The sequence below is a fragment of the Medicago truncatula genome, chromosome 4 (assembly GCF_003473485.1).
Source record: "Medicago truncatula cultivar Jemalong A17 chromosome 4, MtrunA17r5.0-ANR, whole genome shotgun sequence".
Taxonomy (NCBI): domain Eukaryota; kingdom Viridiplantae; phylum Streptophyta; class Magnoliopsida; order Fabales; family Fabaceae; genus Medicago; species Medicago truncatula.
Window position 1 is genome coordinate 53,103,301 of NC_053045.1, and position 15,262 is coordinate 53,118,562.

General features: G+C 30.5%; 3 non-coding genes across 3 annotated transcripts; all 3 read left to right on the plus strand.

Annotated features, from left to right (window-relative positions):
• Positions 1 to 6,008: 6,008 nt before the first annotated feature.
• On the plus strand, positions 6,009 to 6,080 carry LOC112421508 (small nucleolar RNA Z267). The gene has a single exon (XR_003011834.1). It is a non-coding gene; the product is annotated as a small nucleolar RNA Z267 (small nucleolar RNA).
• Positions 6,081 to 6,261: 181 nt separating this feature from the next.
• On the plus strand, positions 6,262 to 6,350 carry LOC112421514 (small nucleolar RNA R44/J54/Z268 family). The gene has a single exon (XR_003011840.1). It is a non-coding gene; the product is annotated as a small nucleolar RNA R44/J54/Z268 family (small nucleolar RNA).
• Positions 6,351 to 10,609: 4,259 nt separating this feature from the next.
• Positions 10,610 to 10,683, plus strand: TRNAI-AAU (transfer RNA isoleucine (anticodon AAU)). Its single transcript has one exon. It is a non-coding gene; the product is annotated as a tRNA-Ile (tRNA).
• The last annotated feature ends 4,579 nt before the right edge of the window (positions 10,684 to 15,262 follow it).

The following is a 15,262-nucleotide window of genomic DNA, read 5'->3' on the forward strand; positions in this document are numbered from 1 at the left end:
CCTTTATGAATCTTAAATGAAGGAGTATGACCTATTCACTGGTTATTGCAAGACATTTTTTAAAGTAAAACAAAACTTCTAAATAAGTTAGAATATCATATGTGAATAAGAAGTCTTGCATATTTTTACTCAAATTTTGCATTAAATAAAAATGTAAATGCTAAACGACATGTATATATATGACTGAATGAGGGGAATTCATATAGTAGATATTTTAAAATTTTGAATTAAAACATGGTGCATAGATCATATGTGCGACTCATTAGAGAATAATAATATTTCATTGTGGATAAAAGGTGTCATATGTAAAAGAAAAAAAAAAGTATCGTTTCTCTTTTAAGCTTTGAAACATCGTACTCTAAAAATACAGTTAAAAGTTTAAAAATTCAAATACGCAATAAACAATTCAATAAACGCAGATTTTCTTCAAATGTTTTTTAATTTTTCAGGGGTGTCGATGGTGTCATGGTAGTTGTTGACCGTTTATAGGAACCCTGCAATTGCAATGCATTGCAGCTTGTGTGGGGTTCATATAACGGTCAACAGAGACCCTTGACATCAAAGAAAGACACAGAAAATTACATAACATCTGGTCCGAATTTCTGTTTTCGGAAATCACTAACAATCTGATCCGAATTATGTAATCCGGACTAGGGGTATTTTAGTAAATTTTGCAGGGTGCGGGAGAAGGCAGCAGGGTGGAAAAAGTAATAGTCTAAAAACAAAATGAGGGTCGGGCTAATGTAGTATATTTAGAGCCTGTATTTCAATAGGGTTTTTTAGCCCAACCTTATAAAACCCGAAGCCCATTAGGGCTGGTCTGAAACAGACCGAATAGTTTTTTTTTTTTGTGGTGACCGATATTCGAACCCCAAACCTTACATATATTATGCATTGTCCTTACCAAATGAGTTAAGCTCAAGGAGATCGAATAGTCTGTTTTGACAACTCTACATATCTCCCTCTAATATCTTCTTTTATGTCTTATCTCTCCTTTCTACCCTCTTTTAAGTTCTCCATTTGCTATATTTTTCTGTCTCTCAACGCTGTCTTTCTCCATGAGGGAGATAGTCAACAAAGATGCACAATAAATAAAGGGTTAATAGTGTTTTTGACCCCTGTAATATAGTGCACTTTTCGTTTTAGCCTTTGTAAAAAAAAAAATTAGATTCCACCCTTGAAAAATGAAGATTCTTCAGGATTTACCCCTCACCCGAATGTGTCAGCAGAATCTCCTACGTGGCGGTGACGTGTCAATTTTTATTTTTTTTTATGCCACGTGGCATTTGTGATTTTTTTTTTTTAAAAAGTTAAAAAAAGAAAAAAAAACTTAAAAAAAATTTAATAAAATGGAAAAATTAATAATGATTAAAAAAATCTGGAAAAATTATAAATATAATTTTAAAAAGCGTGAAATTTTAAAACGAAAAAAAATCTTAAAAAATTAAAACAAAACCTGAAAATTTTTTGAAAAAATTTAAAAAAAGCTGGAAAAATTAATAAAAATAAAAAATGATTAAAAAAATCTGGTAAAAACAAAAATAATGAAAAAATTTAAAAAAAAAATCTAGAAAAGATTAATATATATATTAAAATTTTCTAAAAATTAATATATTTAGAAAAAAAATCAAATTTAAAGATTTTTTTCAATTCCGGTAAAATTAAAAAATCTGGAAAAAATTCATATTTTTATTTTCAAAAGTAAGAATTTTTATTTAAATCTTTTCCATAACTTTTTTCGAAAAATTTAGTTTTTTAAATTATGATTAATCTTTTTTCGAAAATTTTGTTTTTTTATATATGATATTCTGGAAAAAAAATTCAAAAATTTCAATATATATCAATCTTTTCCACAATTTTTTTAAATATTTCCAGATTTTTATTATATTTTTTTCATTATTTTTTATTTTACCTGATTTTTTTAATCATTATTAATTTTTCCATTTTTTTTTAAAAATTTTCAGTATTTTTAATTAAAAAAATCATAAATGCCACGTGGAGTTCATTTACACGCGTGGCATGAATAAAAAATTAAAAAGAGAAAAGAAATTGACACGTCACTTCCACGTAGGAGATTCTGCTGACACATTGAGGTGAGGGGCTAATCCTGAAGAATCTTCATTTTTTGAATCTAAAAAAAAAAATTACAGGGGCTAAAACCACAAGTGCACTATATTACAGGGGCCAAAAATACTGTTAACCCATAAATAAATATTGGGCCCGTTTGTTACAGCTTTTTTTATAAAAAAAATAATAATCACTTTTTTAACAAAATAATCACTTTTTTTTAATATTGCATCTGTTTGTTAGAGATTTTCAAAAAAATCAGAATCTAAAAATAATCTTAAAACAGCTTCAAATGAGAAGCTGTTATGAGCAGTTTTTTTTTTTTAATAGATTATTTTTAGAGGAGAGGGAAATTTGTTACTAGATTTTAACAAAAAAAAGATATGTTTAAAACAAAATAAAATTTCAATCATATCCTTATTTTGTTATATATACATAAAGACTAGTCTTCCTTTTTTCAGAGCCTATTCGTTATTCTTCTCTCTATTCTCTAAACAAGTGAGTTCCCTCTTTTATTTTTTGCTGCAGATCATCTAAGTTGTGAAGGTTAGCAATTTTATTATCTTTTTGATTCATTCATAATTGAACCAGTACATTTTTTTTTCATGTTTCTCTTTCCATTATCATATATTGTGTGTTATTTTTGTCTATTTTGGATGTTTTTTTTGTTTGTATATATCATTGCTGCTTCTATTCTGCGGTGCTGTTGATGTTGGGTTTTGAGGGTAATTGTTTGGGTGCCCTGTCCTGCCATGGCGTGGGGCTTGTATATATATCATAAATTGGAACCACTATATAGTTATTATTATCAAGGAAAATGCTTCTTTTTTTTTACGAAAATCAATGGCAAGAAATCGACGAACGCTTTTGTATTGTGCTATTTCACCCACTGCTTGCTCCTACTCTTGTAGTATTGTGTCAAATGCTAAACTGATGAATATTTGTTAAATTTTTATAAAAAAATAATATGATACTTTGTATTCAGCAATATGAGTGCATGTATACAAGTAGATTAAATTATGAACAAATGTTTGTGATAAATTTATCATTCTTGTGTTTCTTGTGCAAAATATATGTGGAGTAATAATTTGGTAAATCAATAATTTTATGGTATGCTTAACTATTCATAATTTGTTTACATATATAGCATTGTTTGATCCCTATTGTTAGATCAGTTAGTTAGGTATTGATTCAGGTTAAATTATGAACAAATGCTATTATCAATATGTAGTAGCTAAATATCATATATATAGTATCACAAGATATGGAAGAACAATCCATCTTTTTCAACTAATCATCTTGCTCGTGTTTTAACAACGTAAATGCATTTTTAATTAACATACTTGTTTTCATACATAAAAAGTAATTTTTTTTGGACAAACATGTTATATTTGAAAGAAATTTTTTGTGTCTTTTATGGTAATTTTATAATAAAAAATCACTTTTAGAAAGTTGTATCCAAACAAACTAAAAATCACTCTTTTTTAAAAAAGAGTGATTTTTGACATGGTAAACAAACATAAAATAGATTCTGATTTTTTAAAGAATCTCTAAAACATAATCTCTAAATTATTTTATGTCAAAATCACTTTTATTTTAATTTATAACAAACGGATTCCATTATATATCTTTATCACCTCTCTCTTCTCCATATAATCTCTTCCCCCTACCCTTCTCTCCCCTCTTTCTCCATTATCTCCATTCTCTCTGTCTTACCTATGTCTTTTTTCTTATATTTATATTTTCTCATCTCTCCATTTGTTTTCTCTCTCATATACTTCTCTTATTCTCATCTATCTCCTTTGTTATATTTTTTTATCAGCATTAATATACTTATATTATTGATAAACCACTTGCTAATATTTGTAACCAAGTCCTTAAGCTAATATAGTTTTTTCTTAAACAAAACAAAAAAAAATATTCATTCGTTCAAAGTTTATAGAGTACATCGATACAATATAAATTCAGCAGAGGAAAATTTTAACATCGTTATTTTTTCATCTATCTCCTCTTTAATTTATCAAATAGTTTAGGGACTTGCAAATAATTATATGTGTGTATTAAAAATAACTTAGTTAATAAAGTATATAAAATCATTATTTAGTCTTTAAAATATGTGAAATTATATGCGTCTTTAAAAATAACTTAGTTAATAAAGTATATAAAATCATTATTTAGTCTCTACTAAAAGGATGAATTTCATGAACTTTAATAATTAATTAAGTTGAATAGAAAGTGATAATTCAGTAGCTATATGGATAGCTTCTTTATTGAGTTATGAATAAAGACCCGTTTTAATCTATCACAGTTTTTTCGAGTCAATTCAATCTTTTACAAAAAATAACATCAAGATTGTCCAGAACATTTTATACATGGGACAAATTAATCATTTTATTAGTTGAATTGAATGCATAAGGAAATGATATTATTTTTTGTCGAAACAAAACTGATTCATAAGAAAATTGTGAGAGATTAAAATAAATTTTTAATCTTTTGTTATTATTTATAAAAAATTATTTCCTCCGTCTCTATATCTAAGCACCATTTTATTATAGGAAAATAGTGTTTACAGACTAATGGAGGGAGTATTAATTTTGAAATTGAGGCGTATAAGAAACATAAGGGGAAGCAAACAGAATCCCCTTATTGTGGATATAGTCTGGGCCCGATTTCTATACCATACAGTTCGGGTCATTGGTGAAACATAAATTTCTTTATATTGTTAAGGTACTGTCGTTTTTTTCTTTTTCGCTCTTCGTTTTCTATCTAAAGTCCTGATAGATAGACATACATAGCTGGCAACACACCTTTATACACCTCCAGGTGGCATAGTAATTTTGAAATTCAACACTTAATTGAGGGTAGTTCCGTCAAAGCTCATGTAATCTTTGTAAAAGATAAAAAGAAAACAGAGTTCTCTCTTCCTCTCCCTTCACCTCTCACCTCACCTTCCCACTCTCATCCACCGTCACCGTCCGCTGTTCCTTCATCCTTCTCTCCGCCGTCGTCCTCAACACCACTCTTCCCTCTCTCTCTCCCTCTCTCTTTCTCTCTCCGCCGTTACGGTCTTTCTCTCGCCACTCTTTTTAAACGACGGCGAGATTGTGGAAAAGGAAATACCATAAACAACAACAACATCAGAAGTGGTAATGGAGAAATTGTGAATGCAAATAGTTTTATGGTTCCTGCAGTCAAGAACTACTTGCTAACGGCAGCGAATTACTCAAACGCACTCATGACGATATCATTATCATTATTATCAATTACAAATTATTCTATTAAGAGTAACTCAATATCTTGTTTGAAAAAAAGTTTTTGTTTACAATTACATGAGAACAGGAAAGGTAAAATTTTCTACCAAAAACTAACATAAAAAAGAATTCCCTACATGTCCATTCCATGACAAGGCTTACAAACATAACATCGCTGAAACCGAAGAGCGAACTTGTTGTAGGAACAATTACAAAAAAAACAAGAATGAGTTTCCTTTTTTTTTTTTAATAGCAAGAGTGAGTGGTGCGGTGGTGGTGGTTAGGGGGTTTGGATGAGAAAGTTGTTGTAGGTGGAGAGATATATAAAGAAAAGAGGTCGGAATGCTTCACACCTTCTTCTTTCTTTCTAGATCTGATCATTCTTTTTTTTTTTTTTAATATTATTTTTTAATAATTTTTTGCCATGTCAACGTGTATGTATATGGAGGTACACCCTTTAAAGGGTGTTTGTCTATCTTTTCCCTTCTATCTATATACATTGAAATCTAACAAGCTTTTCTTCTTCAGATCACCCTTGTCTTTGTTCTTTTTTGATCTCCATTTTCTATGAAGTTATTAAAAGAATTTTGAATAACTTTATATAAAGGGGATGCAAAGAAAAAAGAAGACGAGCATTGCGTTTGTTGGTTTTATTTTTTTTTCTGTTCAATATCAATTTCGTTTGTTTATCGTGTGCCTATGATGGTGTTAAATATACTTCGAGATTAATTTCTATGAAACAATTTTACTCTGAGGCACCGATCTTATTTTCAAATTACATTTACTTTTTCGATCTGAACATAATTATTTTTCAAAGATAACGATATTAATTTTGTTTCATTGTTAAATTAGTTTTGTTAATTGGAACGATTATATTTCTGTTGTTACTCTTGAAATTTCTGTTTAATTTATCATTTTTCTGGGTTTTTACATGATTTTATATTGTGCAAATGATGACAAACTAGACAGGGACATCAGATCTCTTGATTAGAGAAAATGCTGATTTGTCTGTGGGAATCTCTCTGATGCATAATGTATTACATGATGGATTGCCTTAGTTAAATTGCAGTGTGTTCTCTTAATATACTAGTACTTTGGAATTGTGTTTCCAACTTCAGTTTTCAAATTTAACACTATGATTGACAATGAAATGCATTGATTGTGTTCTTAAGGAAAAATAGTATTGATGTGGCCAATGATGTATTATTTGCACGTATTACCAGATCTGTTACTTGATCGATATATGCTAATTGTCACTACCTCTGAGGCCATTTTTTACTGTTAATATATTTTCTTCAGCTGTGACATTTGTTCAATATGCCCTCTTTTTTATTTTTTTTATCCTCAGTCTGTATATTATTTATTTATCATACGCATATTGCATCTTTGGACATGCTTTATCGTTGTTTTTTCTTTGTAAAATTTCTTTATGGAAGTAATATTTTGTGATTATTTTGATGCGGTTTTTTTCTGCTTAGTCAATGATAACTAATCCCTGTATTACTTCTCTTAAGCTTTTTATGGCTAGTTGGATATCACAATATCAGAATGTATAGCCTAATGATTTTCATTAAGAACGGAGATTTGAAAGTTGCATTTGTTGAAGCCTTTTGTAATCTTTGGGCTCCGAAAGCATCTTATGAAATAAATCCTTCTATATTTCTATTAATGAAGGCTAGTAATGTCTCAAAATATGTTGTTAACCGTATTAGTTTTTATATTTGGATTTGCTGTACATGATTCAAATTTCATCCCATTGTTTTGGTAAAAGCTAGTACAATCGTTTGCTTTGATTCCATATGTTTCACTTTTGATCATTCTTTGTTATACGGCTTTAACAAATCTTTACATTTTGTTGCAATTCCAAAATAAGAATTAATGATGTAGTCTCAAACTATATATTCTTGCTGTTTTCCCGGTGTAATTTTATTTTGCTGAGACCTGTTTTTGTGGTCAATGTAAAGTAATTACAGTGAGTTTCATTTAACAATTTTTTAAGTTGTTTGGTTGATGTCATTAAATGTTTTCTGTTTAAATGCGCTTTTGGTTCACTATGAAAATCTATTGCACCATCTCTATTATTTCATCTGTACAAAACTCTATTATATCATGGCATAGCGTTTTTAAAAGATTCTTCCTCTTGTAATTATAGCAGTTATCATCTTGTCAATAGTCCATTCAGCCATTTGGTTATTGTAAAAGCTCCTCGTGACACTATGGTTATTACTCTTATCATTGGCGCCGGTTAACTGATTTTGTTTTTCTGTTGTACACTTTTTTAAGAAAGTGTCTAACAACAAAACCGTCGCTGGGAGTTAAACAACAATTAGCTTTGGCTTGAGAGTCAAATATCAATTAACTTTGCTGTTGGGGTAGTCCCATTTTTTGCAGAGAATCTTTTGGGAAAGGCTGAACTGGCTATTGAAGAGATGAATGCTATAATTACGCAATAGGAGGAATCTTTTAAAAAAGGGGAAATATCATAGTGTTCAATTTGTTGCTTCTATCTCAGCCAAATAATATTTTAGCGACAAAGGAAAACATCATTCTTATGATAAGAAAAGGGGAAAGACAAATCAACATTTGGAACCTAAGATATTTAAGGGAAACGGATTTGCAATTACTTGAAAGCAAGGTACACCTTGTGTTACTTTGTAGGTAGACTCAGATTCATGTTGTGAATTCTTTGTAGGGGTTCTCAGTGCCAGGTCTCGAACCGAGTTTCACAAGGTTGAAGAGAGAAACTCTCAACCATGTGACTTCTCGGGAGACCAGCCTTTGCAGGGGTTCACAAGAACGAGGAAATGAAGTTGAAGCAAAGATCATTGTGGGAGATGGAGTTGGATTGATGAATTGTCATTTTATCTAGCCACTAATTGGATTGATGCAGGGGTTCACAAGAACGAGGAAATGATGTTGAAGCATAGGTCGCACATGGAGAAGAGTAACATATGACAACCTTCTGTTTACCTTATGGACACACTTTGATTTTGAAAGAAGCAGTCTAATATTCTTTGCATGAAGGAATTTGATTTCTGTCTCAACGTTGGATAAATTTGGTTACACTTTTAATTTTGGCAATGAAAAATTGGTTGTTTTTTTAAATCTATTGTATACGTTGAATATGGGTGAATTGTTTGTTAATTCCGTTACCCTTATTGTCATTTTAGTCTCAGCTTAGCCCTTCAGAATAACATCATCCACAGGCTTAACAACTTGCTTTGGTCGTCGACTATTCCTCAGGCTTAACAGATTTGGTCGTCTACTATACCGTCTATATATTTATTATATTGGTGGTTAATTCATGATAGGATGAGCACATATATATGAAGCTTAGGTTGAGAGGATGTGTTATTGTTTCAGTTTGTAGTCCATGTGGTTGGAAGAGGAAACTTCAAACTCAAAGCTGTATATTGAATGCAAGTTCACTAAACTCTAGTGGAATTGTTTTCAAACATACTATTACTATTCTATTGACTTGACATTTTTTGTTTCAATCTTGAATGTTCTTCGTAGCAACTGAAGCATTCAGATGAAAGATTTTTTAATGGTTGTGATTGTCAACAATATTTGGGTGAGTAAGTACACCATGAATCGGAAGCGTTTATATAATGGCTCGGTTTGTTTTTCTTTTCAATTGAAAAAATAATGACTCCGTTTCAAGCTCTTTTACTATTATTTTAGGGATTTTCCAACTTTAGGAGAACCTATGCCAATTTTTTTTTTTTTTTTTTATAGAATCCTTTTTTGTAATTAAATTTATAATATAATACAAATTATTATGTTTAACTTTCAATGTAGAGTTGCCGTAGACCAAACTTGTCAGGCTAGGTTAATAGTTTGCACGCCGATCATGATCTAAATTGGGTCGTGACAAAGTTGGGTAACATGTCCAACTTCCCAATTTTTAAGCAAATTGATTAGCATTCTTATGATATTGGCACCATAAAATGCAAAATTGGTGGATTTTCTCATGGTTCGCCTGGTCATACAATTTATGGAGGTACTTTCGAGATGGAGGTGGCGTAGTAGTCTAGGCTGCTTCTCATCCTTAAATTTTGATTTTCCTCTGCATCTATGTGTTGTTACGTTTGCTAATATTTGGTTGGCTAAATTACATCCAGGGTTCTTTAAGTTTGAGGTTTGTAATATATTGATCTTTTAAGTTATTTTGGTCACGTATAAGTTCAAGTTTAAGGTTTATAACAGATTGGTCCGTTAAGTTATTTCGGTCACACATAAGTCCTTTAAGTTTGAGATTTATAACAGATTGGTCCTTTAAGATGATGTGGCAGAATGACTAAATCGAAAACGTTTACAAACTTAAAGGACTTATGTGTGACCAAAATAACTTAAAGGACCAATCTGTTACAAACCTCAAACTTAAAGGACTTATTTGTGACAAAAATAACTTAAATGACCAATCTATTACAAACCTCAAACTTAAAGGATCATTGGTGTAATTTAGCCTATTCGGTTAGGATACAATTCTAACTAGACATTAATGTCTTCAAAGAAGTTCACCTTATATCCCTTGGACCAATGGAAGTAGGTGAGAAATATGTCTAACCGTTTGTGAAGATATATGCAATTTTTATCTCGCATGCATCCATGTTGGGAGTTCACAAGAGTGCTGATAGCAACCAGAGATTAATGAATCCCAATTATTGAGAAATTAAGATACCACTTCTTCAGCCAAAATCGTAAGATATTTGAAAATATGAATAATCTCTCTTTATATATACAAATGAATCAGCTCATCTTGCCACTCTCCACCCCTGTGCTAATATCTAACAAGACCTTCCACCATGTCGACGCCTTCCTCCCTGTTCTCCTAATTCAACCCACTAAAACCTCATATTTTGCCGCCAAAACTTTGGTCAATGTACAACCTCCAACCTCATTTTCCTACCAATACCAAATTAAATTTCTTAAACCTTCGCACCGTAGTCCTCCAAACTCCTTAATTGAGCAAACCTTATCCCAGTGTATCCAATGTATTTCTCAACTTGCACTACATGATTATTATTGGTTAAAATTGTATTGTTCATGAAATATTAGTGCATGGTAATTATTTTTTGCAATAATCATTTCAGCAATATGTTCATTATATTATATTTAGTTATTTATTTATTAAAATCAGATCACTACAAAATCGAATGCCAATTAAAAAACGAAAAATATCGCTGTCACCTGCAAAGCTAATATGCGAAAAATAACGTTGTGCTTAGTTGGTTGTAGCGGGATATAAATATGTATTAAATACATTTATGTTAGCATCATCAACAAGTGGCCCATTAGCTCAGTTGGTTAGAGCGTCGTGCTAATAACGCGAAGGTCGCAGGTTCGAAACCTGCATGGGCCAGTTTGTTTTGTTTCATTTCGTATTATGCGACAATAAATGCAATTCAGTTACTTTTTTCTTTTCTGGCGTCGTGGTGTTAAGAGTGTTGCTGTTCTCTTCTATTGTCAACACTATCACACTTTTTTTTTTTTGACAAGACACTATCACACTTCTTGGTTGGTTTTTGTTTTCCCTTCCTTTCCAAGTTTTTTTTTTTCTTTCCATATAATGGCTCATTTCTTACTTAAGGTGATCATTTGGTTTTGGATTCACAAAAATTTAATAGATGAAAAATACATAAAATATACAAAACTCAAATCTTCTTGTCATGATTTGAAACATATGATTGTCATACCTTTTTATTTTTTTTATTTTTTATTAATTTACGAAAAAATTAAAATGTAGTTCAACATGTTGAATTTATCTAACAATCAGTTTCGACGGATTTTTCTTTATTTTTTTTTTGGACGTTTTATCAGGATCAATTAGACCATTTTCTAACTCAATTTTCAATCTAACTAATTAAACTACCTAGTTTGATCCGATTTGATTACACTCTTCTCTCTTTACCCACAAATTTTAACGGAAAGAGCAAACAGTATTAAACTATATAGATAGATTTCTAAGCTAGAAAACGATTATAGATAAACTAATGCTACATGTTTTACAATGCATTATTGTGTCCATAACAAACACAATGTATTATTGTCTATTGTGGATGGATTGGATAGTGGACAAGTTTGATTTACCAATGAATAATTTAATGACGAAATTTAGCTGCATTTTCTTAATTTATTTGGTTCTTACTAACTATCTATGATTTCATCAATTTTATATTTTTCTCAAAGTTGATTGTAAAAACAAAAAAATATTTTAAGTTAATAACCATAAATTTAAGTTTTGGTTTGTAAAAAAAAGTTTTGGTTGGACCTTAAGTTTGACTTCATGAGATTTTTGAATGAATTCCACTCAAATGGGACTTTGGTTAAATGTTTTTAGTGCACAAGAAAATGTGCAATAAGAACCTTTATCTTCGACGTGGTCAAAGTATCTAGACACCTCAACAAATTGTTATGTCAAGTCTATATTAGTTCTCTTGTAGTTTTACTTTATTCCCAACATATTGGTTCTCTTTTAGTTTGACTTCATGAGATTTTTGAATGAATTCCACTTAAATGGGATGTTGGTTAAATGTTCTTGTCGCACAAGGTAAGAACCTTTCATCTTTGACACAGAGTAACACTCTATTTAGAAATAAGAAGATCAATATCGATGTGATTATTTTTTAAATTAGGATTTATGTTTGGCGATGGATTAAAGTAAATATGAAGGGCTTCAATCACGACTTAAATATTTAACAGAGTAATTTGTTGAAGTGTCCTAGGTACTTTGACTATGTCCCTTAGCGACGTCTTCTCTTTGGCTCAAGTTTTCCCCCTTCAATTTAGTCTATTGGTGGAAAACCACTAGCCTTGTGTTGTAATTTTTTGTTCGTCATCTTTTTCATGCACGTCTTATGCCAGATTTAAGACGTTTTTGTTTTAATATTTTTAGGCCTTGTTGAGGGTCGACTCTTAGCCCAATTTTCATTATCTCCTAAGAAACATTCCAAGAAAAATAATGTTTTTGAAACAATTTTTTTTAGAAAAAAAAGTTGTTTGAGAGTCTTATTTTGGGAGAAAATATATTATTAGGCAATAAAACCGTGGGGTTTTCTACTTTGAGGACCTATGCAAAGAGGACCCTTTATCTTTGGAATTTTTAGGCCCTTGACACGTTGATTGTGGCCAAGTTTTTATCCCAAAAATTGACAGCTCTCTGCAACTCACACATATCAATTACTACGCTTTGTTTAATCCATAAGTGACATGAATCCTCCAATAATTTCGGTACATTGTCTAATAAACAATTAATATTGTCGTGCATGTAAACAAGAAGAGGTGTGCACTAATTATATTTAAAAGTAAAGCATACAAATCAGCGTGCATATAATCCAAGCATATAAACCAATCAATTCAGTAGACACCTCAACAAATTGTTATGTCAAGTCTATATTGGTTCTCTTGTAGTTTGACTTCGTGGGATTTTTGAATGAATTCCACTCAAATGGAATGTTGGTTAAAGGTTCTTACTGCACAAGGTAATAACCTTTTATCTTTAACACGGAGTAAACCTCTATTTGGAAACAAGAAGATCGATATTAATGAAATTATCAAATTAAGATTCATATTTGGTGGCGGATTAAAGTAAATGTGAAGTACTGCAATTACAACTTAAATCTTTGAGGAGTAATTTGTTGAAGTGTCCTAGGTATTTTGACCATGTCCCTCAGTGATTTCTTCTTCTCTTTGGCTCAAGTTTTTCCCCTTTCAATTTAGTGTATTGGTGGAAAACCACTAGACTTATATTTTTTCTTCGTCATCTTTTTCATGCATGTCTTGTGCCAAATTAAAGACGTTTTGTTTTAATATTTTTAAGCCCTGTTGAGGGTCGACTCTTAGCCTAATTTCCATCATCTCTGAAAGAAAAATTCCCCCAATTTTTTTTTTTTGAAACAACTTATGTTGAGAAAAAAGTTACTTGAGATTCTTGTTTTGGGAGAAAATTTATTTTTAGGCAAAAAAAAAAAAAGGTGGGAGTTTTCTACTTTGAGGACCTATGCAAACAGGACACTTATCTTTGGAATTTCTTAGGAATTTTGCTCTTCACCCAGCACAAAATACTCGTATCCTGCAGCCATGTCTATAATGCCCCTGCGCTAGTTAACTAGCGCGTGTGTAAACTAGTGTGCAAGTTAAGTAGCGTTGCACACGTTAAGTGGCGCAAAGTGGCTCCTTTTTTTATTTATTCTAAAATATTTTATTTACTTTATTCTAAATTATTTGGTCACTTTATTCTAATTTATTTATGCACTTAAAATAAATTTGATTTTATTCTAATTCAATTTTTATTCTAATTTATTTATTCAGTAAATACAAAATTAGAAAATAAATTCAATTTTATTTATTCAATATTTATTAATTCAATACATAATCATAAACATAAAATAAATGCAAAAATAAATACAAATAAAAAACAAAATTAATAAATATAACTCTTATTTTATTAATATGATTCAAACATTACAATGATTAATACATATATTTTACCCTCTTCGGTATATACCAATAGCTCTTGGAGAAAATAATGACACGTCCTGTTGGGGAAAACGACATCATGATTCCTTGAGTTAAATTTAAATTTGGTTCCTTTTATACCCCCATGATAATTTTTTTACCCACGGTAAAAAGATTTTGGGAGTAAAAGGAAGCAAACCTAATTTTACCTCAAGGGATAATGTCTTTTTCCCCAACTTAACAGACCACTACTTCCCCCAAAAGCCACCGGTATTTTCCTAAAGGGGTGTAAAGACCCTATAGACTATAGAAACAAAGAAGAAGAAAAGAAAGAGGGGGAGGAGAAAATGTGAGGAAAAGAGGAAGTATGTGAGCGTTTTTATAGGTGGTATAAGGTAGATAACACTTAATGAGGTCCAAAAACGTGTGAAAACTTCAAAAAAAAAATGTAAAAACCAATCAAAAGCATTCACCACCGTCCCAAAAACGTTTGTGCTTCAGTTTTTACCACCGGCCAACTTACGCAAGTTAACTCACATAGAGGCTCAGTGGTGCGTGACTTAAGTTGCGTAAGTTAAATCACACAGCGTGACTTAACTCGCGTAGGATTATATTTAGAAAACATGCAAGGCGCGAGCGAAATGTGCTGGGTGAAAAACAAAATTCATTTTTTAGACCCTTGACATGTTGATTGAGGTCAAGATTTTAGCCCAAAATTTGACAGCTTTCTGCAAATCACACACATCAATTACTACACTTTATTTTTTAATCTATAAGGGTATGTTTGGATGAAAATAGAAAGTAAAAGAAAAGATAGTGAAAAGAAAGATTGATAAAGGATTGATAGTGGGTAGAAAGTGAATGGAAAGTGAGATGATTGTTTAGTTGTTTGGAATGAATGAAAGTGATAAGAAAGTGAAAGGAAAGAAAGATCTAAATTTAGCAAATGACGTAAATACCCCACATTAAAATGAACTAATACTCTCTCTGTTTCAAAATAAGTGTCGTTTTAGTCAATTGCACACATTTTAAGGAATGTAATAAAGTAGTCAAATGTCATAGCAATTTTACCAAATTATCCTAATCAACTATTGGTTTGTTTTTCATTAAAGAAAAAATAATATTTTGGAAGTAGTGTAACATAGTATTAATTGAAGGGTACAATTGAAAAGAAAAAATTATTATTGCATTGAAAACTGAAAGTGACATTCATTTTAAAACAATTTTTTTTAAATAAAACGACACTCATTTTAAAACGGATGGAGTATATTTTAACTAAACAATATTTTTTTCTCGACATCAAGTAAAATTGAAAAAAGTAACAACATAACAAAATAAAAATGAATGGATATATAAAATGAAATGGTAAACATAACAGTAAAAAAGTTCTGATATTAATATTATTATTATTAATTTATTGGTTCATTGATATGTAAAAAAAAATAGCACTATCCACCATGTAAAGTAAGGTTATATTGGACCTT